Source organism: Myodes glareolus, chromosome 6, assembly GCF_982192425.1.
Source record: "Myodes glareolus chromosome 6, mMyoGla1.1, whole genome shotgun sequence".
NCBI lineage: Eukaryota > Metazoa > Chordata > Mammalia > Rodentia > Cricetidae > Myodes > Myodes glareolus.
The window spans coordinates 1408098-1435756 of NC_142031.1; the positions used below are offsets into that span (position 1 = coordinate 1408098).

Below are 27659 nucleotides of genomic sequence, written 5' to 3' on the forward strand. Positions count from 1 at the left end.
ATTAAAGGAAGCCCAAGATCTGTTCTCAGCATGAGCAGACTCAGGGGTCAAGTGTAAGCAGTTAGATCCTCTTGCTCAGATTATCTGGAGTGAACAGGGTTATAACCTCTGGGAGCATATGGAGGCTTAATGCATCAGGATCAGGTGGTCAGGTGGGGGTGAGAGCCTGAATTTTATTTTTGTTTTTAAATATCCAGGACATTATACATAATGGACCCCAGGTCACTGTCCTGCACAGGGACAGACCTGACACCAAGAAGCCTGGGGTCAGGCACCCTGCAATGCTGTGGAAATGTTGGCGAGGGGTTAATTCTAAGCAGAGGGAAGCTGCAGGGCCTGTGAGGAGCTGCTTAGAAGAGAACATGCAACCGAGCCCTGCAAGCCACCCCTCCCACGTCTGCACATTATGGACGTGGGGTGAGGGGGAAACTCCACCCTGTTTCTCTGGAAGCCCTCTAGTGATTACACGGCACTTGGCATCTCTGGTCCCACTTGCCTCTGGCCTCGGTAATCAGGCGTGACCAGCGCTTTATGTGGTACGCAGAAGTTTCTCCCCTTAATGCCCAGGCTCAGCTGCTGCCCTTGTCTTAGAGTATAGTGTACAGAGATTAGGGGGACACAGAAAGACATGATCCCAGCCTATCTAAGCTGTGAGCGGAAGGGGAAGGGAGGGCAGATGAGTCCAGACATAGATCTGAATGGCTGCTTCTAGCCAGGATTGCAGACACACAGCCTAAGTGGCCACAACGCGAGGGCCCAGGGCAGAGGATGGGAGATCCTGGGAAACGGCAGCCGCATGGGCAGCACCAGGCCCTGGGCGTGGGAAGAGGCACTGCCGAGTTCTACATAGTTATTTCTAAATTTGAGGTATGTATTGCTCTCTTCACACCTCCTTCCCTTCCGTTCCCACCACCTACTCCTCTGAGATGTCATTGTAAGCGACTGTGACCGCTGCCCAGTAGCTGAGAATCAAACGCTCACTTCGGAGCTGGGGGAGTTAGACACCGAAAAGTGGCCAGGAACACAGCACTCGTGGTTTTCCGTCCGGAGCACAACGGACTGACGTGACTAGAGCAGGATCAAAGCCTGGTCTCATCTTTACCTTGTGTGCACACACAGAGAACACCTCAAGAGGAGTCGGGGATACCTAGCCAAGCTCCTGTCCCTTCAAGCTGAAGGCTCAAAGAACAGCCGAGGCCTCTTACTGTCAGTTTTTGCAAGGTGCTGTTCTAACTCTGTTCCCAGAGGCCCCTGGTCATCCTCCCAAACCTGCAGTCAGCAGGAAGGACTGCCCGGGGGTGAGGTGAGGGCAATTATCCATGATGTGATGGTCAGGCTGCACCTGAAGCAGGATCAGCCCTCTCACGTGAGCCAGACTGCTCCCCTCAAGCAATAAGAACTTCCCCGTGTCCACCACGCAGAACCTGAACCAAGATAATGATCAACCAAACCACGCCCTCACCAGAACAGCGTAATTATGCGTGCCTTCTGCCCTGCCCTGCTTAAACCTAAAACTTATGCCTGTGACTTGAGGTCACTGGACCCCATTAATGTTTCTCTCCCCGGTGTGTATTCTTTATTAAATCTTCATTGACTTGTGTCTACACATGGCATATCAGGACAGCTTGTCATTCCTACCCTACTGGGGCTCCTAAAGCCACAGCTTTTGCCCTGAAACTCCTAAAAGTCATATTTCTGTTTTACTGTCATTACTGGGTACGTGAGGAAAAGCATGTCTTGTGATTTTGTTTCTGGACGCATGAGTCAGCTGATGGCGCCCCCCCCTCAGTTCTCGGGGTGTCTCAACATCTCTGCAACACTTTCATGTTAGTTGCTTGTCTCTCTGTAGCCAAACGCCTGACAAAGCAACAAAAGAAAGGGTTTGTTTTGGCTCACGGTTTGAGGGTGTACTCCATCGTGGTGGGGGGAAGACACAGCAGCAAAAATGCGACCATGGCAGCTGGTCACCTTGCATCTGCAGTCAGGAAGCAGGAAGAGGTGGGAGGCAGCTGTGCGGTTCACTTTCTCCGGTTTACTCATCCCAGGACCTCAGCCCATAGCATGATGGTGCCCACATTTAGGGTACATCTGCCCGCCTCAGCCCATAGCATGATGGTGCCCACATTTAGGGTACATCTGCCCACCTCAGCCCATGGGACGATGGTGCCCACATTTAGGGTACATCTGCCCGCCTCAGCCCATAGCATGATGCTGCCCACATTTAGGGTACATCTGCCCGCCTCAGCCCATAGCATGATGCTGCCCACATTTAGGGTACATCTGCCCACCTCAGTAGAATGTAACCTAATCCAGAAAAATCCCTCACAGATAATGCCTGGAGGTTTGTTTCCATGGTGACTCTAAATCTTGTCACACTGGCAGTCAAGATTACCCATCACAGAGTGTCAACTTGTACCCAGATGAACTTCCTCCTCCTGTGTTCTTGAGGTCCTTCTCCTTGACCTAGCCAGAGTATGTATTCCATGGTTGTTATGGCGATGACTGGGGCTTGGCTTGGGGCACAGCCTGGAGTTCCCTGAATAAATGTTGTGTGTGAGCACGGGCCATCCAGGTCATGGAGGCCAGGGTGGGTCTCCAACTGGACCAAGTGTCTTATCCTGTCTAGTGGTGTTGGACTCAGTGTGCCCAAGAGGTACAGCCCAGCACCTTAGGTCTCAGTGTTCTGGTGACATCAGAGGCTGATTCATGTTTGAAGTAGCTGCTGCCAAGCAGCTAAGAATAGTGCCACCACCCAGCTGACCCTACTTCTCACTCCGACCTTAGGCAAATAACATTTGTTCTCTGGGCCTCAGGTTCCTCAGGTGCCAGGGGTGAAGACAGATAACTTAATTGATTGGGTTTCCTAAGGCTCCAATGCAACAGTGTGTAAAAGTGCCCAGCCCCAAGCTGGTCTTTCATTAAAACATGTCTCCAGCGATTGTGAATAATAACCATCTCCCCCCCACCCCCTGCCAAGGCACTCCACAGTAGCTCTGAACATGTGATCTTGGAATAGTAGCTGTTCCAAGCTACTAACGTGGCTAGTTACGTGGGAGGTCCAGAACGGAGTGGGCACATGTCCCCAGTAAGACCTGGGGTACTGCTGAAGGGGGGAGGGGCTGTGGATATCAGCCCAAGTTCAACCTTGACCCTGCTGTGAGCACAGTCCCCAACCAGGATACCTTGTAGCCCCCGGAAGCCTCCAGACAGGTCCTGAGAGGCTGAGCTCCCCCTGAAATTGGATATTCATGGGCCAGACTCACTTGTGGGCTGGACAGCGATTTCTATGCTAGAAACTGCTTTTTCTACATAGATTACATATTGTAGTTGGGGTGAAAAAGCAGAAAGAAAAGTTAACTAGCTAATAGGCATGCAAAACTTGACTGTGTAGGTAGTCACAGAGGTCAGAGCAGTGAGTATTCTTGCTGCTTTGATGTCTCCAGCGGCATCCTGGCTCATGGGGCAGATCTAGGCGGCTGTCTGCTGCGTGAGGGTAGGAACTCGGCAGATTCTGACCTCCTTTTAACAGCTTGCGCGTGTGTGTGTGTGTGTGTGTGTAGGTAGGTAGGTAGGTTGGTTGGTTGGTATTTGCCACGATTCATTGGCTCCTGGTAGGGCATACTTTCAGTGTGCCTGGGCTCCAGGCTTGCATGCCTCCAAGAGCAAAAGCAAGTTGTGCTTGGAACCTTCTAGTCCACGCTTGCTCCTTTTCATCCTTCCTGTGACTGTGGGGTGTCCTCAGACTTTAGGTGTTTGCCGCAGCTCAAATTATAAACCTTGGCTTATTGAGCCTCAAACCAAGGGTTGAGGGCAGCCTGGGACCCAGCTGGCCCTGTGCTCACCAACACCAGCTTTTCCTGGGTATTTCTACTCCTGGCCATGGAACTTCCTTCCGGTCAGTTTGATGAAGGTGTCTGAAGTTGCTGCAGGTGCTGCTGAATCAAGTTCCTCTCAGCCAGCAAGGTGGGACCCGAGCACTGAGGTGGTGGGATAATGCTGCTGCTGTGACCTGGGGGCCCTAGAGCAAGGTCCTCACTCAACCAGAAAGGGTTTGTTTTGTACCTGTCTATACCCTGCTGCTTCTGGGTTGTCCTGGAACTCACTCTGTAGACCAGGCTGGCCTCCAGCTCACAGAGATCCACCTGCCTCTGCCCCCAACCCCGAGTGCTGGGATTAAAGGTGTGCGCCACCACCGCCCGCTGGGTGGTTTCTTAGATGGAGACCCAGTTGTGTGTGACCTAGAAGTTCCCTCATCCCCAGGCACTGGAGGCAGTGGGGTGGCATGTCTTATCCTGAGCTGCTGGTACATTAAATCAAGAAATAAATGTGACAATGTAGCTTGATTTTTTTATCTATTTTTTATTTATTTTGCTTTCTTCAGCTACCCTCAGGGACATTCTGAGTTTTTCTGCTGAGAGCCCTGTGATTCAGTCTTTCTGTCTCTCCACAGAGTGTAATGTGCCCCCTGAGGGCTGGGCCGGCCACACTGGGGCACACTAGGGAGAGCGCTCCCCTGAACTGTCCTGTATTAAGAGGTGGATGGGTAGAGCACAAAGCAGAGGTCTCTCACACAGACTTACAGTTCCAACCACGATTAACACTATCCACTGCGTAGGGTCCAAGGCAGGCAGGGCAGCACCAATGAATGGCCTCAAGGCAGGGTTCAGTAGACCAGATGACCCGACCATGGCAGTAGAGGGTGGCTGAGGGTTCATAGGTGGAGGGACAGACGCTCCAAAGGCCATGAGGGCTCTGGTCTGTTAAGGTAACCAGGAAGACCTTGCTGGGCAAGCCAGCCATGCGTGAGGAAAATGGACCGTATGTGATGGACGACAGAAGTCAGGCAAGCATAGGAGTAACGGGGGAGGGGGCAAGACAGCTAGGAGGGTGGGGAGGATGCCTCAAGGGGCGAGTGAGGGGGTTAGGCCAGGCATACGGGCTGAGGGGGAGCAAAACAGACATGAGGGATGGGAGGATGAGAGAGCCCCCCCAAGTTAACTCTGTAAAGCCGAAGGAGTTGATTTGTTGAGACCTAACTGTGACCTACTTTCTGTTCCAATTAAGTTGAAGGTCGTTTGTCAAGTTAAATGGGATCTTTCCAAGGAACAGAAAAATCTCGAAGCACGCTTTCATGCTAACAGGTGCTCACTCAGGGTACCAGAGAGTGGAGGCGGGGCTCAGGACTGTGCATCTCCATAGCCGGGTATGACACGAAGACCTTGCTTGCTCCTTTTCATCCTTCCTGTGACTGTGGGGTGTCCACAGACTTTAGGTGCTTGCCGTAGCTCAAATTATAAACCTGGACCCCCAGCTGGCCCTGTGCTCACCAATGCCAACACCAGTTTTTTCCTGGGCCTTGTGTTTCTTTGCTGTGGTAAAGTTGCTTTGCCAAACAGTTGGGAGATCTGCCACATGGAGAGACACATCTGGGCACTGAGGGTTCTACGAAGGCAGTGATTTGTGTGCAGGGGGTCACCAGCTGCCAGGGGGATTTGTTCTCTGTTTCTGCTCAACAACCCCGCCTCGTGGTTCTTTACCTTCTTTGTCTTACTGGCCTATGAGGTCCTGGGCCTGCCTAGGCTTGGCATCTAAATACCGTGTCCTTTCTCAGTCATAAATGAAATTAGGTTCTGGGAGCAGTGACCACGATGGCAGAAACATAGGGGCTCGCAAGTAGCTTACACGTCTGATCCCCGGAAAAGTAAACAGAAAATGGAGACCTGTGTGGTCATACAGGAGCCTTTAGTGGGAGTCCCTAGCTCAGGAGCTTGGAGACCTCTTACATGGCAAATAGGCAAACCTGCCCTGGGGGAGACAGAACAGAGGGGCAGGCATCCCCTTTGGTCTGCATCAGTCCTCAACAGTGTTGCTTTCCTGACCACAGATTGTCCAGTGCGAGAGTCCAGTACGGCTTCTACCCTCACCACTGCAAACTGTCGCTACACCATATAGAGACGACTCCACGGGCTTCTATAAGGAAGGAGCTGCTGGGTGGAGCCAGTGTGAGATGGAGGAGGGGACAGACCTGTTGGCTGTCCTTCCTGCCTGGCCAACCTGAGTGACCCACGGCTCTACCCAGCAGCTCCTTCCTTATAGAAACCTGTGGAGTTTTTGAGGCAAGTTTTCTCTGTTTATCTCTGGCTGTCCTAAAACTCACTCTGTAGACCAGGCTGGCCTCGCATCTGAGGATTTTTTTTTTTGCTAATTATTTTTTAATTTTATTTTTAGCTTGAGGTAGGGTCTCACTCTGTGGCCCCGGCAGGTCTGGAGCCCACTGTCCTCCTGTGTCCACCCCCACAAAACAACACACCACCTCCCCAGTGCATTCGTTCTTAGTTTTTCAGATACTCTAGTGTTGTTGTCGTTGTTGTTGTTGTTGTTTATTGTGTATGGGTGTGTTATCTTCATGTATGTCCTTTCGATGTCAGAAGAGGCCACAAGAGGGAATCAAATCCTCTGGAACTGGAGTGACAGATTTTAGCCCCCGTGGGTGCTGAGAATGGAACCCAGGTCCTCTGGAAGAGCAGCCAGTGCTCTTAACCTCTGCGCCATCTCTCCAGCTCCCTGCGTCCCTCAGCACATTTCTAAAACCTCCTTAGACTGCGTGTCAGGGAGGTTTAGCTCCTGTTCCAGGTTCAGTTTTCCCAAAGCTGTTTTGATTCTCACATACGATATAGGAAATATAAAACCACGTATTGGCCACGTCTGCCGTGTGGAGGGAGACAAGTGAGCACCCTTCTGATTCCCCAGTGGTCTCGCTCATGTGCTTATCCTCCCCCCCAAAATAAACCCCAGGGGAAGCTCCGCTGGAGTTCCTGCTGATTTGCCTGTACTTGCGTTAATTCTCGTGATGTGGCATTCATCCCTTCGTCCTGTCTCAGCCGTCTGCACCATGTGCTGTGGCATTTCTGCAGTCTCTCCTGGGCCAGCCACTGACTGCAGGACTCAGGGCCCAGGATGACAGATCCACCAGGCTTCACTTCTCTTTCTGGTAGGAAGAGGATGTCAGGGGGTCCTGACTTGCTAGTGAGCTATCCAGTATGTGTGCCTGTTCTTGAGAGCCCCTTCCCTTGCTCTGGCTTGTCTCTTTCCCAGAGGTGGTCATAGTTGTAGCACTTACTTGTTCTGGGTCTTGTTTGTCCTCTGATCTCAGTAGACCAGGACCTAGGGAACGGGGGACACGTATGCCAGGATGTGCCTGCCTTCATCCCAGGCGATGGATTTGAGCTGGGGTCAGTGTGTCCTATGTGCTGTGTAACATCTGTCCTTCATGCTTGTTATTTGAAGTTTAAGGATCTGACTGGCTTTGGAAATACAGGACCAACCCGTAGTCTGGACACTGCTCTACGGACCTCCTAGGAGGCTGTAAGGTGAGCTCCGCACTTCTGGAACACCTGGACCACCCAAGTTGCGTCTACATCCATGATCCCTGTAGAACAGGGACAGACCCTGCACATCTGGCTCAAGGATGCCATTTACAGTAACGGGAAAATGGTTTATTGATTCATTATGAGACCTTCTGGGGATAACAGGAGCTTCTTGGTAGGATAGACCCAGGACTTTTGATATCCTCCTCCCCCCGAAACAGAGCAGAAAGGCCCAAGGCTTGCTTATTGGCTGGAGGTGGGTAGGTGGGGATGCTTGCGAGCTGTCAGCTGATCAGCAGTGGAACCAGACTCTGAGCTTTTCCGCTAAAACCTCACTTAGTAAGGGAGATCGCTGAAGGGAGGCTGTCATCAATGACCAGGTGAATGCAGGCGCCCATGCTGGGACTACAAGGGGAAAGGAGCTCTGTCAGCCAGAAGTCACCCTGACCTCGAGGCTGCGTATATACAGGGGCCAGATGCGTCACCTGATCCCAAGGAATCTGTGTCTTGGGGGAAAAGAATGAGCAACTAGAGCATTGAGCTGGCAGGTGGTAAGTAGGGCCACGTGAAAGTCACATCTTGGAGGTGGCAGGAAGGGCCACATGGAGATCACATCTTGGGAGTCTGTGCCTTCCACAGAGGTGACTACAGCTGAGACCTGACAAAGGGGAGGAGGATCCACCCAGATGGGCAGGGACCCAGGGCCAACCATGGGAACCAGGAGTGGGGGTGAAGAGAGGGTAGGAGAAAGGTCACAGAGTGGGAATAGCCTGACACAGCCTGGAGGTTTGTGTGAAGGATGCAGCACTTGGGGAGGGCAAAGGTGGCAATGCCTTTCTTCCCTACCCTGGTTAAGGACAGTCGCCATAGAGTTCAGGAAGAGAAGCAGCTGAGGGTGTGAACAGGTGAGTGTAGAGAAGGGGACAGGTGCCGTCTTCCAACAGAGGAGAGCAGCTTCGGGGTAAGAGAGGCCTGTCCTTCATGCACGTCCCAGATGCCTAGCTTACAGCCACGTCAAACCCTGAAATTTGTCGTGTGTGCAGCATCTCAGTGCATGTGTAGTCCCTGTAAACAGTCTTTACAGAGAACTGCCCCAGCTCCGCAAGGATCCATCTCCACCTGTTCCCCTGAGGTCATTTCAACAAATCATAGAAACAGAATCATGCCGCCCAGGGCTTCAGAGTTGGCTCTTCGTTGTACATGAGCTCCAGGGGCACAGCCCAGGTTGCTGCTGTGTGCTCAGCTAGTTCCTATTCAGCCCACACTAAGATGACCATTCCCGCTTGTTGTGTGCTGCATCTGGTCTTGTGACTCTGCAGTGTATGAGCACCAACTCCTTCGGGCGGATGGATGTGATGTTTGGTTTGTTTGTTTTTGTGTGACAGCGCATGCTAGGGAGACACTGAGCCCAGTCCAGATCTTTTTTGAAGGCTTCTTTGGGGTGGGCGAAGACAGCGACTCCCAGCATCATATAATCTCCGCATGGGGGTCTGTGCTTTCTCTCTCATGCACCAGCTGAGGGTGGGGGTTCCTGCTGTGGCTTCCTCGTCAGACACTGGGGCTTATTCTAACTTCATTTCTGCTGCTGCGATAAAACACCCTGACAAAAAAGAGAGAGGGTTTATTTTAGCTCAGTTCTAACAGGGACATCAAGATGGCAGGAGCTCAAAACAGCCGCTCACATCACCCACAGTCAAGGGCAGAGCGAGAATGAACGCCTGCATGCTCACTCGCTTGATTCCTCCACTCTCGTACAGTTCAGGATCCCTGCCTAGGGAATAGCGCTGCCCACAGTGAGCTGGGCTGTTTCGCACTATTCAGGCAGTGCCCCCTACAGACACACCCACAGGCCAACCTGATCTAGACAGTCCCTCGCCAAGACTCTCCCTAGGTGAGTCTAAGTTGTGGCACGTTGACAATAAAGCTGACCTTCACAGGGCCTACGACGTTTGAGTGAACACCCTTTTCTCCGTGTCTGTAGACACATTCCATGTGGAGACACATTATTAGAGCTTTCAAGAGCGCATCAGGGGCAACACCACACGACCCCTTTGTCCCCAGGAACATCTTGTCTGCCTTAGGTCTAGATGGTGACCCACACCATCTCCATTTTCTCTTCTTCACTTCCTCCTTGGAAACTCAGCTCTTCTCTTCCAGAAAGCCCTTCTGGAAGAAGGAAGCAACCTCTCTACCTCTCTATTTCTCACATACCTCAAGTTGGCTGTCCCTTGTTCCTGGAACCACATGTTGATCTTAGTGGCTCCTGGAAACTAGGCAGTGTTCACGTGCTTGTGTGAATGGTTGGTGGCAGAACGACCTCACCCTTACCTGGCAGAATATGTTGACATCCTCATTGCTTGAGTGAATGAAGCCAAGTCAGTGCAGACTCGTGCTTTGCTGAAAATGGCCAGGAGGTGCCAAGGCCTGCTGGGCATGGCTCTGTGCTGGGCAGAACTTCATCCTGGACCTGCTGTGGACAGCGTGCCGAGAGCGTGTGGTGTCACAGGGTCGCTGGCCACCTGCTGTGGGCTCACACAGCCGGACTGGTAGCCGCGATTTCTTCAGCCGCCTGTCTGTACCGTTAGGGCTCTCACTGGAGATCGGCAGATGCCCTGGTTCATCATCCTCCGCACTCACTTCCTTCTGACCTGGGCAGGTGGGTGCGGACAGCTTCCACTATCTGCCGCCAAAAATTAGCTTGATCTGATGGTTTAAAACATGACTGATCGATTTTCTTGGAGTTTCTTGGACCCCCACCCCCACCCAGTCGTTTTAGGGTACTCCTGGAAGTTCTTTAACATAGGCACGGGGTCACATGACTGAAGTAATTGGTCTGGGGGTCTGGCTCAAAGTCTCCAGCCCTCTCTGGTGGTAGCCGTGTCTCTGTGGGACAGGCAAATCCGGATGCTATCTTGGTCTTGAGGTTGCTCTTTATCATTCTTCTGGAGAACCTGAGGACCTCTAGAGCCCTGGGGGTAAGAGTAACCTTTATGTACCATGCCTTCCCTCTCCAGATCCACGTCCTTCCCGCAACTCTTGGTTTACAGCAAAAAAACAGACTGTGGCCTGAGAACTCTCGTTCATCACCCCCAAGAGCGTTCTGCTCTTTCTCATAGTGTACTTCTGGCTGTTTAGGATTCTGTTCTGTAAACACACCTACTCACATTTCCTTCTTTCCTTCCTTCCTTCCTTCCTTCCTTCCTTCCTTCCTTCCTTCCTTCCTTCCTTCCTTCCCTCCTTCCTTTTTTTTGAGGGGGGGGTTGTTTGTTTGTTTTTAGGTAGGACTGGGTTTCTCTGTGTAGCCCTGGCTATCCTGGAACTGGCTCTGTAGACCAGGCTGGCCTCCAGAGAGCGTCTGGCTCTGCCTTCCAAGTGCTAGGTTTAAGGGGGGTGCACTACCACACCCAGCCCTGCCTGCCCATTTTCAAAGCTGAGTTATATCAAAAGACAAAATTGTCATAGATTTAAAGTTTTTGTTGTTTTGTTTTGAGACATAGTCTTAGGTTCCTGGGCTCCAGCTTCTGCCTGGGAAACTGTAGGTACCAGGTCCAGCCAAAGACTTGCTTTTACTATGTGCGGCGCTAGAATCCCAGGGCACCTCATCTCCCGAGACAGTACGTGTTCCTGTCAGCAAAAGAAAGGGATGACTATCCTCTCAGAGTTGCTTTTGTTGTAGGGTGGGGACAGGGATAGGGAACCAAATAAAATTCCCAGGCTGATGTGGATCAGGCAGTCCAGGTCACCATTGTTGCAAAGGACAGGGGTTTCTACTTAAAGCTACAACACTGGGTTCTTCTTGGTGATTTCTGTCTTCTTGGGGCCCAGTGCAGGTGCCTCCTGCATTTTTAAATAGTTTTTGTTTTGAGGCAGTGTCTTCTATGTAGTGTAGGTTGTCCGTGACTCCTGAGTGCAGGGATTAGAGCTTCCTTTAATTTTTACTAAACTAGTTAAAACTAGTTAAACTGGACTGATAATGTTTGTTGATTCATAGATACTTTTTTTTTACATATTTGTGGGACAATGATTTTTTTTCACGTTTTGTTTATTTGTTGAGATAGGGTCTCATTATGTAGTTCTGACTGGTCTGGAAATCCTACACAGACCACACTGGCCTCAAACTTGAAGAGATTCACCAACCTCGACCTCCTACTGGAATTAAAGGTATACGCCACCACACCCGCCTTATTTTCCTCGTGTGTGTGTGTGTGTGTGTGTGTGTGTGTGTGTGTGCACGTGCGCACATGGATGTGCATGCACACATGCGTGCCAAATACAGTATGTGCAGGTGCCGGTGCAGACGTCAGACCCTGTTAGAGCCGGACTTGTAGTTGTGAGCTACCTACTACGGGTTCTGGGAACCAAACAATAATACATTTTAACCCCTGAGCTGTCTGTCCAGACCCTGAAGTCTTTGATTTTGTACTACAAATGCCTTTTCCTGTTCAGTGGCTTGTCTTTTGTTCTGATGATGTCTTTAGATGAACATAAAATGAAATCTTTATACGTAGTGCTTTTTTTTTTTTTTGATCCTGCTGAGGAAATGTTCTCTAGTCCAAGACCACTATCCTATTCTTCCATGCCATAGTTTGTGGACTTTAGTGAGTTCTCCAAGTAATACGAGTGAATTTTCTAAGTAGTGTAAGGTGTGGGGTTCTGGCTAATTTACCAAAGGCCTGTCGCTAACGAGGCTGTCTGTGGGGCCTCTGTGTGACTTCCCTTAGCCTCCCCACACCACACTGCCTTAACCTCTCTTGGGCTTGGTAATCAGTGGCCCATGATTTTTTCTTTTTTATCTTGTTAAGGCTTCCAGCTTTATTTTCCCTCAAGACTGTATTTGCTGTTCTTTGACATTTCTACACAAAGTTTATAGTTGGCTTCTTAGTTTTCAGAACTCCAGCCAGGATGAAGAGCAGTGGTGGAGCGCTCGCTAGCACACCCAAGGCCCTGAGCTCCATTCCCCGTCCTTCCGTCCGTAGTCGTCGTCCCCGCCCACCCCCGCATACACACGGATGTTCTGTTTGGTCGTGCACACCCACAGTCCTAACATGTGGGAGGCTGAGGCGGTAAATTAAGTGTTCAAGGCCAGTATCAAGTTTGAGGCCAGCCTGGGCTCCATAATACCCTGTTTTTTGTTTTAAGTTTTATTTAAATTGAAGATCAATTTATGGATCGATCTTGGAAAAATGTCAGCAACGTTGAGGCTTGTAATCCACAAACATGTATGTGCCTATGCCTTCATTCAGCTACTTCAGTGACATTCGTAATCACATGTAGTATGTGTGCGGTGTAATGATCCCAGCACATTTTCTCTTAGATTAATAGAGTGATATTTTAATGCTGTTTTTACTTATAGAATTTTGTGTCCTGTTTGATTATAGAGCTGTGTGGGGAAATTTAACCATTTCATTCTGCCCTTTGTCCCACTTCACAGGCCTGCCATTGGCAGTCAGAGCAAGGGACCCACTGCACGTCCTGTAGACACTGCCGTTTCACCAGCAAGGGTCTCACTGCACCCCTGTAGACACTGCCGTTTCCAGCAAGGGCCCACTGCACCTCTGCAGACACTGCGTTTCACTAGCAAGGGTCTCACTGCACCCCTGTAGACACTGCCGTTTCACCAGCAAGGGTCTCACTGCACCCCTGTAGACACTGCCGTTTCACCAGCAAGGGTCTCACTGCACCCCTGTAGACACTGCCGTTTCACCAGCAAGGGTCTCACTGCACCTCTGTAGACACTGCCGTTTCCAGCAAGGGCTCACTGCACCTCTGTAGACACTGCGTTTCACCAGCAAGGGCCCACTGCACCCCTGTAGACACTGCCGTTTCACCAGCAAGGGCCCACTGCACCTCTGTAGACACTGCCGTTTCCAGCAAGGGCTCACTGCACCTCTGTAGACACTGCGTTTCACCAGCAAGGGCCCACTGCACCCCTGTAGACACTGCGTTTCACCAGCAAGGGCCCACTGCACCCCTGTAGACACTGCGTTTCACCAGCAAGGGCCCACTGCACCCCTGTAGACACTGCCGTTTCACCAGCAAGGGCCCACTGCATGTCCTGTAGACACTGCCGTTTCACCAGCAAGGGCCCACTGCACCCCTGTAGACACTGCGTTTCACCAGCAAGGGCCCACTGCACCCCTGTAGACACTGCCGTTTCACCAGCAAGCGCCCGCTGCACCCCTGTAGACACTGTCGTTTCACCAGCAAGGGCCCACTGCACCCCTGTAGACACTGCGTTTCACCAGCAAGCGTCCACTGCACCCCTGTAGACACTGCGTTTCACCAGCAAGGGCCCACTGCACCCCTGTAGACACTGCTGTTTCACCAGCAAGCGTCCACTGCACCCCTGTAGACACTGCTGTTTCACCAGCAAGGGTCCACTGCACCCCTGTAGACACTGCGTTTCACCAGCAAGAGTCCACTGCACCCCTGTAGACACTGCCGTTTCCAGCAAGGGCTCACTGCACCTCTGTAGACACTGCGTTTCACCAGCAAGGGCCCACTGCACCCCTGTAGACACTGCTGTTTCACCAGCAAGGGTCCACTGCACCCCTGTAGACACTGCGTTTCACCAGCAAGAGTCCACTGCACCCCTGTAGACACTGCCGTTTCCAGCAAGGGCTCACTGCACCTCTGTAGACACTGCGTTTCACCAGCAAGGGCCCATGCACCCCTGTAGACACTGCGTTTCACCAGCAAGAGTCCACTGCACCCCTGTAGACACTGCCGTTTCCAGCAAGGGCTCACTGCACCTCTGTAGACACTGCCGTTTCACCAGCAAGGGTCTCACTGCACCTCTGTAGACACTGCGTTTCACCAGCAAGGGCCCACTGCACCCCTGTAGACACTGCGTTTCACCAGCAAGGGCCCATGCACCCCTGTAGACACTGCGTTTCACCAGCAAGAGTCCACTGCACCCCTGTAGACACTGCCGTTTCCAGCAAGGGCTCACTGCACCTCTGTAGACACTGCGTTTCACCAGCAAGGGCCCATGCACCCCTGTAGACACTGCGTTTCACCAGTGATAGTGTCATTGCCCCCTTTGTTGTCCTGGCACTGTTTATTTTCCAGAAACCATGTGGGACAAGACCGGTGACCTCTGGCACCTCCGCTGTGGCAGAAGTCACCGTTAAGGAATCTGTTAGCCGTGTGTTCTGTTGTAAATCCCCACTCTGGAAAGAAGGCGACGCCATCCTTTTCCTCTGTGGACGCTGACTCCCGGGATGCTGTGATTTACCGGCTGCTTCCTTTCTCCTTCTGACATGAATGAAGTCTCCTCTTTCGTTCTGTTCATACAGCAGCTTGTGCCATTGATTTCTCATGCCGTCTGACTGGCTTCTTCAGCCTGCACTCCGCATTTCATACTTCAGCAGATTCAATCTGCTAATATCGTGTTTGCAGTTTCTGTAATTACGTTTATGAGAAGGTTGAGCTGTAATTTTCCTTTTTTTGTGGTGCTGTCAACTGTTGGGATGTTGGCCTTACAAAATTTTGAAAAGAACTCTTTTTTATATTCAGGAGGATTTTTTTTAATGACAGATTAATACTCGGCTTTTTCCCCCTTGGCACGTTCACCCGTGAAGTCACATGAGCTTGCTGTACTCTTCGGGTATGGTTTCTCTACATTGCAGGCTCAGTTTTTCAAATGAAAGTCAACTGTACAGATTTTGTATTTCATTGGTCACTTTTAGCAAGATGTGTTCTCAGGACCTCCTGACATTGTAGTACATTTCCTTCAAAAGGCCATGAAATCTGTAGAAACCGCAGCGACCGGTTCCTGCGTTTAGTACTTCACACTCTGTTACTGTCACAGGTCTTGTAAGATAGTTATCAGGTCTGGCTGTCTTTTCAAACAGTCAAATTTTGTTTTTCTTTTCTGATTTTCTTATGTGTATTTCTTGTTTTGGGGGGAGCTATGGAGGTGTCGAGACGGGATTTCTCTCTGTAACCCTGGCTGTCCTGGAGCATGCCCTGTAGACTACGGTGGCCTCAAACTCACAGAGATCCTCCTGCCTCTGCCTCCCAAATGCTGGGATTAAAGGTGTGCACCACCACCACCTGGCTATGTGTTGTGTTTCTAATCTGCTTTTTATTATTTTCTTCTTTGGTGTTCTTTGGGTTTAAATTGCTGTCCTTTGTAAACTGACCTCCAGTTCACAATCCTCCTGCCTCAGCCTCCCATATTCTGGGATCACAGCCGTGTACCACCTCACTCAGCCTATTTGCTGTTTTCTATTTATACAGATGGATGGACAAATCATTTTTTAGTTTTTCCCCCTTTCTACTATGTTCTTCCACCCTGCTAGTTTTTCCTCTAAGTGCGCTGTATCTGTGCCCCCAAGTTTAGAATAACTATCCTCAAGTATTTGGAAATAGTTTAGTTCCTTTTGCCCTCTTTCTTAGACCTGATTTGAGGACTTTGTTTTGTGCTCTTGTGGCATATTGAGACAAGGTCTCACTGTGTATGTAGCTCAAGCTGGTCTGGAATTCAGGATCATCCTGCCTCAGCCTTCCCAGTGCATGATCCAACGGGCCCTGCTTCATAGTGACTTTTCCATTGTGGTGACTAAACACCATGACCGAGGCAACTTATGAGAGAAAGCATGGGCGTATAGTTTCAGAGGGTTAGAGTCCATGGTGGCAGGAACAGCTGAGAGCTCATATCTTGATCCAAAATTAGGAAGCAGAGAACACACTGGGAACGGTGCCAATCTTTCGGCATATCAAAGCCCAACCTCAGTGACACGCCTCCTTTTAGTCCTTCCCAAGCAGTTCCACCAACTGGGGACCGAGTATTCAAACATGTGAGCTGATGGGACCGCTCTCCTTCAGACCCTACACCCAGTTGGGTGATTGAGAAGCTAGGGCACTGCTGGGTAGTGGTGTGCTTACCTAGCGTGTGCCAGGCCCTGAGTTCACAAAAATGTAGAGAACTCTGTGGTTGCTTGGTCCAGGGAGTCAGACACCTGTGGCAGGAGAATTGCCATGAGTTAGAGACCAGCCCATCCAATTTAACAAAACCATATTTCGAGAACCAGAAACACATTGCTATTTGATCCACAGCCATTTGTTCTCCTCCCCCCGCCCCCATTCTAAGCTTCATTTCACTGTGGATAGAGAAATCCAGCATTCCATTCCTGACAGTTGTCAAGGCCCAGCATATGGATGACTTTTGACACGTTCAGTTTGCAAAGCAGTACATGGTGCGTCCGTTAGGCCAAGTATTCTGATGGAGTTGTTTGATTTGGTTCAAATCTCCCCCTCCCCACCCGCCCTTTGGATTTCCATCTTGTGTAATTGAAAACAATGTGTTTAACATCTCCAAGTTTAACTGAAATTTTCCGCTTCTCTCTATGATTTTTGTTGTTTCTTCGCTTGGGTATTTTGTGTTAATATTAGCAGTGTAGCGGTTTCTGACGCAGCATCCCCGTCTCCCACATCCCCCCCCCCCCCCGGGCTTTGTGTAAGCTACGCAAGTGCTGTGCCACCAAACTACATCACCATCCCTTTTCAGATTTCGAACCCAATCTCGTTCTGCAGTTCAGGCCAGTGTGGATCTCTCATTCTCCTACTTCCGTCTTCTAAGAGCTGGGGTTCCATACATGACCCCCCCCCATGTTTGGTGTCTGTGCCTTCCTTTTGATGAACACTTTCACCCTCCTGAAAGTGTCCCTTTCCAAGATGAAACGTGTCACGTATGTCCCCCCAGTGCGATGTATTTGTCCCAGTAAACTCACCGGAAATTGACGTTACCTTAAGTTGAAGTGGTCTGCCTGACCACAGGGTTCCTTCGGTTGTTCACCTCATGAGCTCAGGTGGACTGGGAACTGTTGTTCTCTGCTATGTCAAGTGTTACAAGAGGACTGGACTGTACATAACACCGTTAGCCAGGGGGTCATGCCAAGTTCAAACCGGGTTTCCTGCCGAATTCATATCGATCTCGCTCCATTGTAAGTCAGAAAGTCCCAAGTGAGCCCATTGGAAGCTGGAGGGTGTTGTGTGCTGTCCTTAAAGTCACACTTGCCCGAAGCCTCCCTTGTCCATAAAAGATGACTATTCAGGTTGCTGTGTATAAGGAAGGGGGGACTTACTGCCTGTGTGCCCTTTGGGGGATCTTTCTCTAGCTCCCCACCTCCTGGATCTGCAGGCGCTCTGGTCCCATGTATAAGACACCCTAGCATTTGTACATAATCTACCCAGCCCCTCCCATGCACCTCACGCGTGAACCTCCACCTCCCTTACAGTGTGCTCTGCTTCATCTTGTCTGCCTGTGAAAGTCTTCCTTCTGCCTGGACTATTCTTGTGAGTAATTTAAAAAAAAAAAAAAAAAAAAACCGCCGGTTTGCTGACAGCTAATTATCTGGACTGTGTTAGTGTGATCTGCATTTCCCTTCCTATAGGGACAAATCGTGTTTCCTGCTCAGTCTGGGCTCCAAGTAGCTTGTGCCTCCTTCTCCCAGCTTCAGATCTGTCTCCACCTGAGTTGACCGGATCAGGGGTGCTGAACACCTTTCAGCTTCTGGTGGGTTCACTAGGACAGGGTCCTGTCACAGTGGAGGGACCTACACCATGTCTTTCATCCTGGAAATGCCCTACAGACAGCACTACTTTTTCCTTTGCTCTCTCTTTCCTCCAGCTCCCGTGCCCTTCCGTTTTCAGCAACCTTAACACGGGGGACAGGCAGGACGGAGTGGACATGTTCTGCCTTTGAGGACATGCGTTTTGGGAGTCTTGGGGGTGGAATGTTAAGGAAAGTTTGTGGCCCCCTCATTCATATTTTGAAACTGTACTTCATTGTGGAGGTGCTCAGAGATGAGGCCTGTGGAGGTGATGTGGGTCTTGCCGGCAGGTCCACAAGGAGATCATGTCCCTACAAAAAGAGACCTTGAGAGACCTAGCTCTCCCCTCACTCCCTACCATGAGGGACATAAGAAGGCGGTTGTTTGTGAGTCAGTGAGAGGCCTCCCCTGAACTCAGTAAAGCCTTCAGCCCCTGGAACTATCTGAGGAGTATCCTCTGTGGACAGAAGTGCCAACCTGCGGCCTTTGCCATAGCACTCACCTGTCAGAGACAGCGCTCTAGGTCTGTCTGGTTTGTCTAAGCAGCTGAGCCCTAGTTTTTGTCCCCAGTCAAACCTCTGAGAACTGAGCCCCAGCCCTTGCTTTCCATGTAGGCCCCAAAGAATCAGAAATCATCCTTGATTGAAGGCCCAGTGTGCCTGCCAAGGTCCCTTCCTTAGGTGCGGCTTTGATTTTTCCATCTTTCCCCCATCATCCGTGATTGGAGGGTTAGACTGGCAGAAGTTCCATGGTTCCCCGCCATGGTTCTCGTGTGTCTTCAGTGTGTCACGTTCACGTGTGTGTTGAGCTGTCACTCAAAACAGCACTTCAGCATAGCCGCGGTGTGTTTACGTGCCTCTCTGCCCTCTGTGTGCTGCCCACTGCCGACTTTACTATTTTCCACAGAGTCTAGCTCCTGAGCTCGTGGCCTCAGATCTCAGGGTTGAATCCAGTCTGATGGCCATGGGGGAGGTGGTCAGCAATGTGCTTGTTGTGTGTGTTTGTTCTCTATGTAAACAAGAGCTACTCAGCATGAATTGATGGTAATTGAACTACCTGAAAGTTGATGTTTTTTCGTTGAAAAAAATAAAATCCTATGAAAATCCTGGTCAGCAGCCTCCCAGCCTGCCGTTCTAATCTGTGTCACTGTGCGTTAGTACCTTTGTATCAACCATGCTGTAAAGTGTGACGGTGGTGTTGTGCTGAGCTTTCTCTAGACCTCTCGGGAACACTGATCACAGAGAATACTTCTACACAGAAGTACCAGGGTTCCTGGGATCCAGAGGCAGCCGCTCTTCCCACACCTCCTGCATCCCCTGGGCCTGTGTGGGGCACTGTTCGCTTCAGCTCCCCACACAGTTTCTCCAAAGCTCAGTTTTCTCACAACTGTACTCTGGCTGCCTGCTTTCTGATCCCATTCCTTTCTTTCCAGCAAGGTTTAGCAAGGCACCTTGAGAAACCCTGTCAGGACATGACTGTCCAGCAGGGGGCCCCCAAGATCCAGCCACAGCACCACGATCCATGTGGATCATTTTCCCTCCGGAAGGAGCCGCCCACTGTCTCACAGCAGTGTAAGCCTTTCTCTTGCCTTCCCTCAGTGCCACGGGGTAGCTGTCGGGGGATTCATTTCACCGCCGCCCCAGACGGCAGCACAGCTTCCCCTAGTCCTTGCTACGATGGCCTGTCTGCAATGTCTGGCTGCTGGGAAGGGCATCTGGTATCTTTCTGTAGGTAGAACTCACAGGGTACAGGGACCTCGCTGCCTGGTTACTGTCAGAGGTCACGGGTCCTTTTGCAGGCTAAGAAACAAACTCCAAGTCACATGTCCTTTTCCCTGTGAGACGGGCTGCTCAATGATGTGTCTTTAATACGGAGGGTATTGATGCAGTTTGGGTGCCATGGCGGGTAGGTGCAGAAGTCGCAAACCGGTTGTCATGCCTGTGGGCAAAGAGCAGTGACCACAGGGTGGCTCACCACCACAGGGTGGCCCACCATTCCTAATCAGCCAACCTGACTTGCTGTCCTTCTCTTTGGGACGTGTGCTGACCTCTGAGGTCACTAGAATGCCCTTCTCTTGACTAGTGAGCAATGTCAAGGCTGGAGTGGGCAGGACCCCCAGAACCATGGAATCCATAGTAACCGTAGTAACCGTACACTCTCAGGAAGGGCTCTTGTCCCTGGGTTCTGCTCCGAAAAGAAAGTTGAGGCCAGAGGGCTGACTCTGACAGAAATCCACCAACCCTGGTTCAGTTTTTTGTTTGTTTGTTTGAGGTTTTTTAAAAGCTTTTTAAGTGTTTTCATTAGCACATACCAGTTATACATAGTAATGAGCTTTATTATAACATTTTCATACATGTGCAGAGTGTATTCCATGTGTGTCCATCCCCTTGTTTCTGTTACCCTCTCTCTGTCTGATTTGATTTGCTTTTTTGTTTTTTCGTTTTGTTTTAGATGGGATCTTGCTATGTAGGCCAGGCTGACCTTGGGCACATGGCAGTTCTCCTGTCTTAGCCAACGAAGAGTTGGGGTCACAGGTGTGAGCCACCATGCCTGGTACTACAGCTTATCCCCCCCCCCCCCCACACACACACTGTCTGGGTCTCTTTCCAGTGTGTGTGGCTGGGCTAGTCTCCGCTGAGGCTCGTGCGTCACCCTGGGGGACCTGCAACCCCATGTTCTTGAGTGTTGGTCCTCATCGTCTGTGGGGCAGCAGCGTGTGTGGTTTTCACCTGTCTCTAATGCACCAAGGCTGCACACTGACGAGGGGACCAGGGCAGCTCCCTGTGTGGGCCAACTGTTTGGCTGTGTCTCTGGTGCGCTGTGGTTGCGCAGGGACACTCCCTAGACAGCGTGCAATGGAGCCGCTGAAAGTGTGGAAAGCCCGCGTGGGAGCCACGGTTGTGCCTGCTGTTCACAGCCTCGTCTCCCACGCAACCGTAACTTCCCCCGGCATCAGTTCCCATACCTCTGTCCAGGCCTGTTTTTGTGACTTCAACGTTACTCTTCATTTACCTTTCAAAGCGTGGCATGTATAAGTCATCCTTTCAGCTGGGAAATAGATCGGTGGTTAGAAACAGGAAATTTGAGTTGCAGGCCTGGGATGGGAAAGTCCCTAGCGGGAGGACGTGACTACACACTCAGATGTGCTACCTACCCAGCTTTCCCACCTTTGAAGGGCCATTCCACCCATCGCCCGTGCTACCCGCAGCCGCTGGGATGGTGCCTACTTGGCAGTGTAGAAGGAATGAAGACCCTTATTCTCACAGCCCTCTGGGAGATCCTGAAGTGCAGTAGTGTAGGGGTCCATGTGAGGCATCAGGTACTCTGAAGACAAAGAGACAAATTTTGTAGTGGTATATTATTTGTATTTTAAATAAAGCTTCCCTGAAGACCAGAGGCAAAGCTAAAGCCACTAGAGGTCAGGCAGTGGTGACATACACCTTTAACCCCAGGATTTGAGTGACAGAATCAGATGGATCTTTGTGAGTTCAATACCACCCTGGGCTACACAATATTAATGTAGAAACTAATCCAGGTGGTGGTGGCCTACACCTTTAATCCCAGTATTAGGGAGTCACGCGCCCTTAAACCCAGCACTAGAGGGAATATAAAATGGGAGGAGAGAGAGGCTTAGTCCGCTTGTTTTGTGGTCGCCCAGTAAGACTTCTCTACTGGCCTGACTGCCTTTCTGTCTGGTTTCCGGGTTGAACCCCAATATCTATCTCTGGGTTTTTGTTACCTGTACTACACAGTAGGCATGGATACCTGCAACCTTAAGGTTGAAATGAAGCAGTCTGGCTCCTCCACGCTTCTTTGCCATGGAACAGTCAACTCTCTAGTTGGACATCTGAAGTCCTGGGATAAGTTGATTTGCATATGTGTATGATGGAGAAAGACAAACAGATTCTGACTGGCTTCTTACCTTCGCTGGCCGCTGGCCTGGGGATGCCAACAGACCCAATGCTCTCTATGAGGCTTAATTGCTAGCACATGTTCCGTCCTTGGCAACATGGGGTCCCCCTTTGGCACTGTGTGACCTGTGCTCATTACACTGTACCTTCCACATCCCGCACACGAGGAGCCCTCCAGCTTCACTCTGATCTGCTGCCGGAGTCCAGCCCACCTGCTCATCCCCAAGCCTGGAAGAGGCGGGTTTGTCCACAGTCAGTCGATCAGAGTTTAGCTTTTTAAAAAGTGGGGTTTTTTTTCCTCCACCTTGTCAGTGCTCAAGATGCTAGATTACCATGGAAACAGAGCTTGTTAAGATTCCTGTGACCAGCCTAATTATAGAATTTCAAAGACAAGCAGAGAGCTCCCCGAGGTTGTCAGGAAGGCAGCCCACACACTCTCCGGGACTTGCTGTTCACTGTGTGCCAGCCACCAGGGAGGTTGGCAGCTGAGTCCCCAGTGGGCATGTGACACCACCAACTCTCACCAGGCCAGAGCTCAGTTTTGACACCTGAATTCGTGACAGAAGTGGTAGACTACCAAGGAGAGCTCCTACAGTGTGCAGGGAGTATCACACAGCCCCACTGACTATCTCTACCCTCCAAGGCTTCCTTACAGCCTGGGCTTACCCTTGAGTCCGATCCATACTTGTTCCCCTTCGCCAGAGCATCCCTCCCTCTTCAGTGAGCGTGACTCACTCATATCCTGTACGCATAATGGTGACCCTCTCTTAGGTCAGGAGTAGAGTTTTCATTTCTCAGACAAAACCAGGTTGTGAAAGTGTAACTGAGCTGCATGTGGCAGAGGCAGCTGGATTCCCCCAGGGCCTCCAGGGTCCCAGCCCACAGGCCTCGAAAACCTTAGGGGACTCTGTGTGGCTTTGTCCAGGGCTGCATTGCTCTTAGGGAATCTTTTAGTGAATCTGTACAGTTTGAAAGTTTTAGTTTTAGCAGCTGTAGTCCTTGTGGGAGCTAGGATTTCCAGAAAGGCTCAGTTGTGGATTCAGAAACCAAGGTTGTCACAACCCTAGTTGTTACCCTAAGAAACCATAGGCAGTTACTACTAGGAAATATAGTCCCAGCCCCAAGGAGCCCAAGGAAACAGGGGACTATACTGTATACTGTAAGTTTTAGGTGGGGTTCTGGGCGGAAAGAGGCCATTGGAGAAATTAAGAAAATCTGAACAGTGTGGACGTCCTTTTTGCTTCACCGATTGTGACCAAGGTGACATGCAAAAGGGTGTGTGTGTGACAGAGCCCAGGCAAAAAGTCTCACGAAACACGATATCCTCTGTAGGTTTGCTCACTGAAGGAAGGTGAGGGGGCCCGACTAGCACCAGCTGGAAAGGCCAGATGCTGACCCCAGTCTTGGTTTGCACTGATGAGGGGGCAGCACGTGTTCTTAGTCAGTGTCCTATTGCTGCGAAGAGACACCATGACCACAACTCATGCAAGAGAACATTTCCTTGGGGCTGGCTTACAGTTCAGAGGCTTAGTGCGTCATCATCACTGAGGAAAGCACGGTGGTACACAGGCAGGCATGGTGCTGGAGAAGTAGCTGAGAGTTCTCCGTCTCATCCATTGGCAACAGGCTGAGAGAGATGCTGGGACTGCTTTGGGCTTTGAAATCCCAGGGCCCACCCCCAGTGCCGCCCTTCCTCCCTGTGGACTCAGCATCCAAGTTTATGAGCCTCTGGGGGCCATTCTTATTCAAACCACCACAGCACAAGAATTATCCCATTGCCTTTCTATCCCCTTAAAGTATACCGGGAACTAGAAAAATGGCTCAGCAACTAAGGGCATTTACCGCTCTTACAGAGGACCCAGTTCAGTTCCCAGGACCCACAATCTGTCTCACAACTGTTGTAACTGTGGCTCCAGAGGAATTGACTCAGTCTTCTGGTCTCCGTGGGCATCAAACATGCATGTGTGCGTGCGTGCGTGCGTGCGTGTGTGTGTGTTCAGGCAAAACACACACATATAAAATAAGTTTTTAGAAAATTTAGAGTATGATAAAGAAATATTTGAAGTGTTTATTTTTTTACATGACAGCTCGCTGGCTGTTGCTGTGATTCCTTCTTACTCACCTGGTCAGTGTTCTCCCAGCAGTGACCCAGGCATGGGCCAGCACCTGTGTGGGTGCCCCCATGATTTACCTGGGGTACCCACTGCCACAACTGTGAATTACTTTCCTGTGGAACTCCAAGATGTGTAGCTGCCCAAGAGGACCCTGTGTAAGTCAGGGCTCTAGGGACACCCAACAGGATATCCTGCATATAGTGAAAGAGCTTGGCCCACAGGAATATGGAGGCCAGGAGGTCCAACGCCATCAAGGTAGGCTTCACGTCAAGCTCAGAGCCCACATCTATTAAAGGATAGCAGCCTTTCATTGCTTTGATTGACTAGACGAGACCCATCCATTAAGAAGGGCCATATTCAAGGTCAGATTTAACGGTTAGCCTCATCCCTATACACCCTCATGGAAACATCCAGAACACTGTTTGTTCTGACAGAGTTGACACAGGAACTCTAGAGGTCTTCCTTTTGTCAAGTTGGCATCATTCATATGCAACTCCTTAAAAGCACATTCTCCTCAAAAAAAAAAAAAAAAAAAAAAACGACAATAGCAAAGCTTCTCTCTCGCCGAGCAGGACCGAACTGTGTGCACACCCCCCTGCACTGGCCCGTGTCCTCAGGAGAGGGCACGGTCATTTTGGGCCTTCTGGTTGACCCCCAACAAAAAGTCATGGCCTCTCAGTGGTTTTCCTACCATTTCAATCCCCCATTTCTCCCTTCTTTTCTCTCACAATTTCAGCTTTTCTTTCTGAGGTTAAGGGGCCAACATTATAAGTGCTTGTGGCTCCCCCGAGGCTGCTTACCCTGACAGAATCCCGAGTGACCTGAAGCACACTGGCCTGCAGGTGCAGGGTGTGCTTCCAAGACCGCCAGCATGGTTGTCATTCACAACAAGTTTTGGTTCATTTTTGCGTTGTAGCTCATAGTGCCTGATACGGGGTAGTTTGCAGGGAACAGGATTTTTTATTTTTTTTCAGAAGTTTTAGAGGTGTCAGCAGAAGGCTGTGTCAGCCTCCGGTGAGGGCCACATGGGGGACCGAGCAGCTTGCTAACCTGTGTCTTTCCCCTCTGTGAAGCCACTAATACCCTAGTATAGAGTGCCCCGCTTACACCTTACCTCACCTGACCCCAGCTGCCTCCCCAAATGCCATCAGCCTGTGACTCTGGTGATGGAGATTCCAACACTTGAGCTTTTGGGGACGAACCCAAACCATAGCAGATCCTTTAAGTTAAAAAGTGTGGTGGAAGGCTAGCGTTGACTCAACAGTTAAGCATTCTTACTGCTCCTGCAGAGGACTGGGTTTGGTTCCCTGCACCCTCACGGCAGCTAATAACCATCTGTAACTCCAGTTCCAGGGGATCCAATGCTTTCTTCTGGCTTCTGTGGGCTCCTGCATGCACGTGGTGCACATATGTCTACTCAAGCACATAAACATACACATTAAGGGGCGGGGAATGACACCTGGGGCCTGCAAGATGACTCAGCAGGAAAAGGCACTTGCTGCCTAATGACCCAAGTCTGATCCCCAGAATCCACGTGGTGAAAGAAGAGGACCAGCTCCTTCAAGTTGTCCCCTAGCTTACATGTGTGCCGTGGCGTGCACACATTTATATACACACACTAAATAAATAAATCTATTTTCCTTCTTTTTTTCTTGAGACAGCTTTCTCTTTGTAGCCTTGGTTGTCCTAGAACTTGCACTATAGATCAGGCTGGCCTTGAATTCACAGAGATCTGCCTACCTCTGCCTCCTGAGTGCTGAGATTAAAAGTGTGCCCCATTATTGTTACCAGGGAGGAAGATCAGGTGGATCTCTGAGTTCATGGCCAGCCTGGTCTACAGAGCGAGTTTCAGGACAGCCAGGGGGCTACAAAGAGAAACCCTATTTTGAACAAAACAAAACCAAGAAAATCACCGTTTTTGTTTGGTTGGGTTTTTTTTTTAAGAGTCTATCTCCTTTTGTAGCCCAGGCTAGCCTTGACTCTCCATTCTCCCGCACCTGCCTTGAAGCAGCGTTCTCAAGGAGTGATGGAATTTCTGCCCCGCAGGGGCAGGTGCTCCTCTTCACAGACCTGGTTTTTGTGCCAGCCTAAGCCTGCTTCAGGAGCCTGAGTGATGGCCCCGTGCCCTTCTTCCTTGATACCCTGGCAGGTTGTGTGATATTAATTTGTCTGATCCCTCAAACATAGAGCGAACCTTTTGTGGATTTCTCTGTTTCTCCTATGTATGTGGTGTGTGTGGTGTGTGTGTGTGTGTGTGTGTGTGTGTGTGTGTACGTACATACGTTTGCATGTGTGGAAGTAGATGTGAATGTGGGAGTACACACACTTTCACGTGTGTACATGTGTATAGAGGCTGGGCTTTGTATCATCTAGCTCACTCTAATTTATAGTAAATGATGTATATAATATTTTGCACACACACACACACACACACACACACATAGCCTGATATATCATATATGAATTGCTACTTCCAGCTAGTCTAGGTAGCCAGCTTACCCCAGGGACCCTATCTCTGCTCGGACCTGCGCTTGTAAACGTGTGTGAGCGTGTTCACATGTGCTCATCCCCTGTCCTTAGGATCTTCAGACTCTCCCCGCAGGTTCAGAGTGCCCCCCACATCCTCTTCCGTGAGCTCTTTGTCATCCTGCTGTTCACATTCACCCCTTTATTCTCTAAAAGGCCAAATGTATGTGTGGCGGAAGGCAAGGGTCTTAGTTCATTCTGACTGCCGTGATGAGACGCCCCGTGTCAGGGACATAGACTACAGGAGCTTGTCTTCCCATGGGGAATCTGGGGGCCCGGGGTCAGGAGCCGGCACATGGTAGTCTGCTTCCAGATCTCGGACAGCACATTGTTGAGTGTCCTTATGTCTCAGAGAGCTAGACCTGCTCTCTTCTGGGGAGGCACTAACGGGGGTCCCGCCCCCACGCCCTCTTCTCACATCAATCACCTTCTCAGCCTTGTCTCCGAATACCTCCCTGCTAGTAGTCAGGACTCCGCCATCCCTCAGCTGTAAAGCCCGGGCTTCCCTGCTATCGGTGACAAGGCACTGCCATCAACCCTAGTCATTTGTCACTTCTTTGCTCTCAGCCCTGGGGCTAATACAGTGTCCTCCTTCCTGCCCCACTGCTAAGTTTGTCCTGTCAGGGGCTCTTGTCAGCCTCGGCCTCTGCTCGGGTGCCTTAGATTTCCTTTCGTTTTTCTCTGTAGTCCAGGGTGGTATTAAATGGCCCTTCACTTTTCAGTGCTGTAACGGGAACTACAGGACAAGAGGACCCGGCCCACAAGTCCTGAGTTTACGTCTCTGTCCTCTGGTCACTTCGTACCCTTCCCCTTCCCTTCAGATATGAGATGGGTGGGAGCCATACAGAAGCACAGCAAGTTCCGGGGCTGTTTGTGCTTCTCCCGCTAGGATGTCCCTTCCCTGGACCCGATGCCCCCAGGGGACTAAAGGGGGAGGGGACAAAGCCCGGCACTGCCTCTACCCTGGTCTCCTCTGGGGCTGGAACCCTGCAGGGGTCACCCATCACCCATCAGTGCTTGGCTTTTATCAGGTGCCTCTCAAGCTGCACTCTGGAGCATCAGAGCCATGAGTCGGGCCTGTGAGGGAGCTACGCTTGGGTGTGGTGGGCGAGCCTTCATTCCTCCTGAGCTCCCAGAGGAACCGTGGCTTCCAGGCTCCTCACTGAATCTCCCCTTTAAAGG

The 27659-nt window shown here is 50.7% G+C and overlaps 1 protein-coding gene across 3 annotated transcripts in view; it reads left to right on the forward strand.

Annotated features, from left to right (window-relative positions):
* Positions 1 to 27659, forward strand: part of Prkcz (protein kinase C zeta) — a 110863-nt gene that overhangs the window by 42107 nt on the left and 41097 nt on the right. The gene's annotated exons all lie outside the window — the stretch shown is intronic.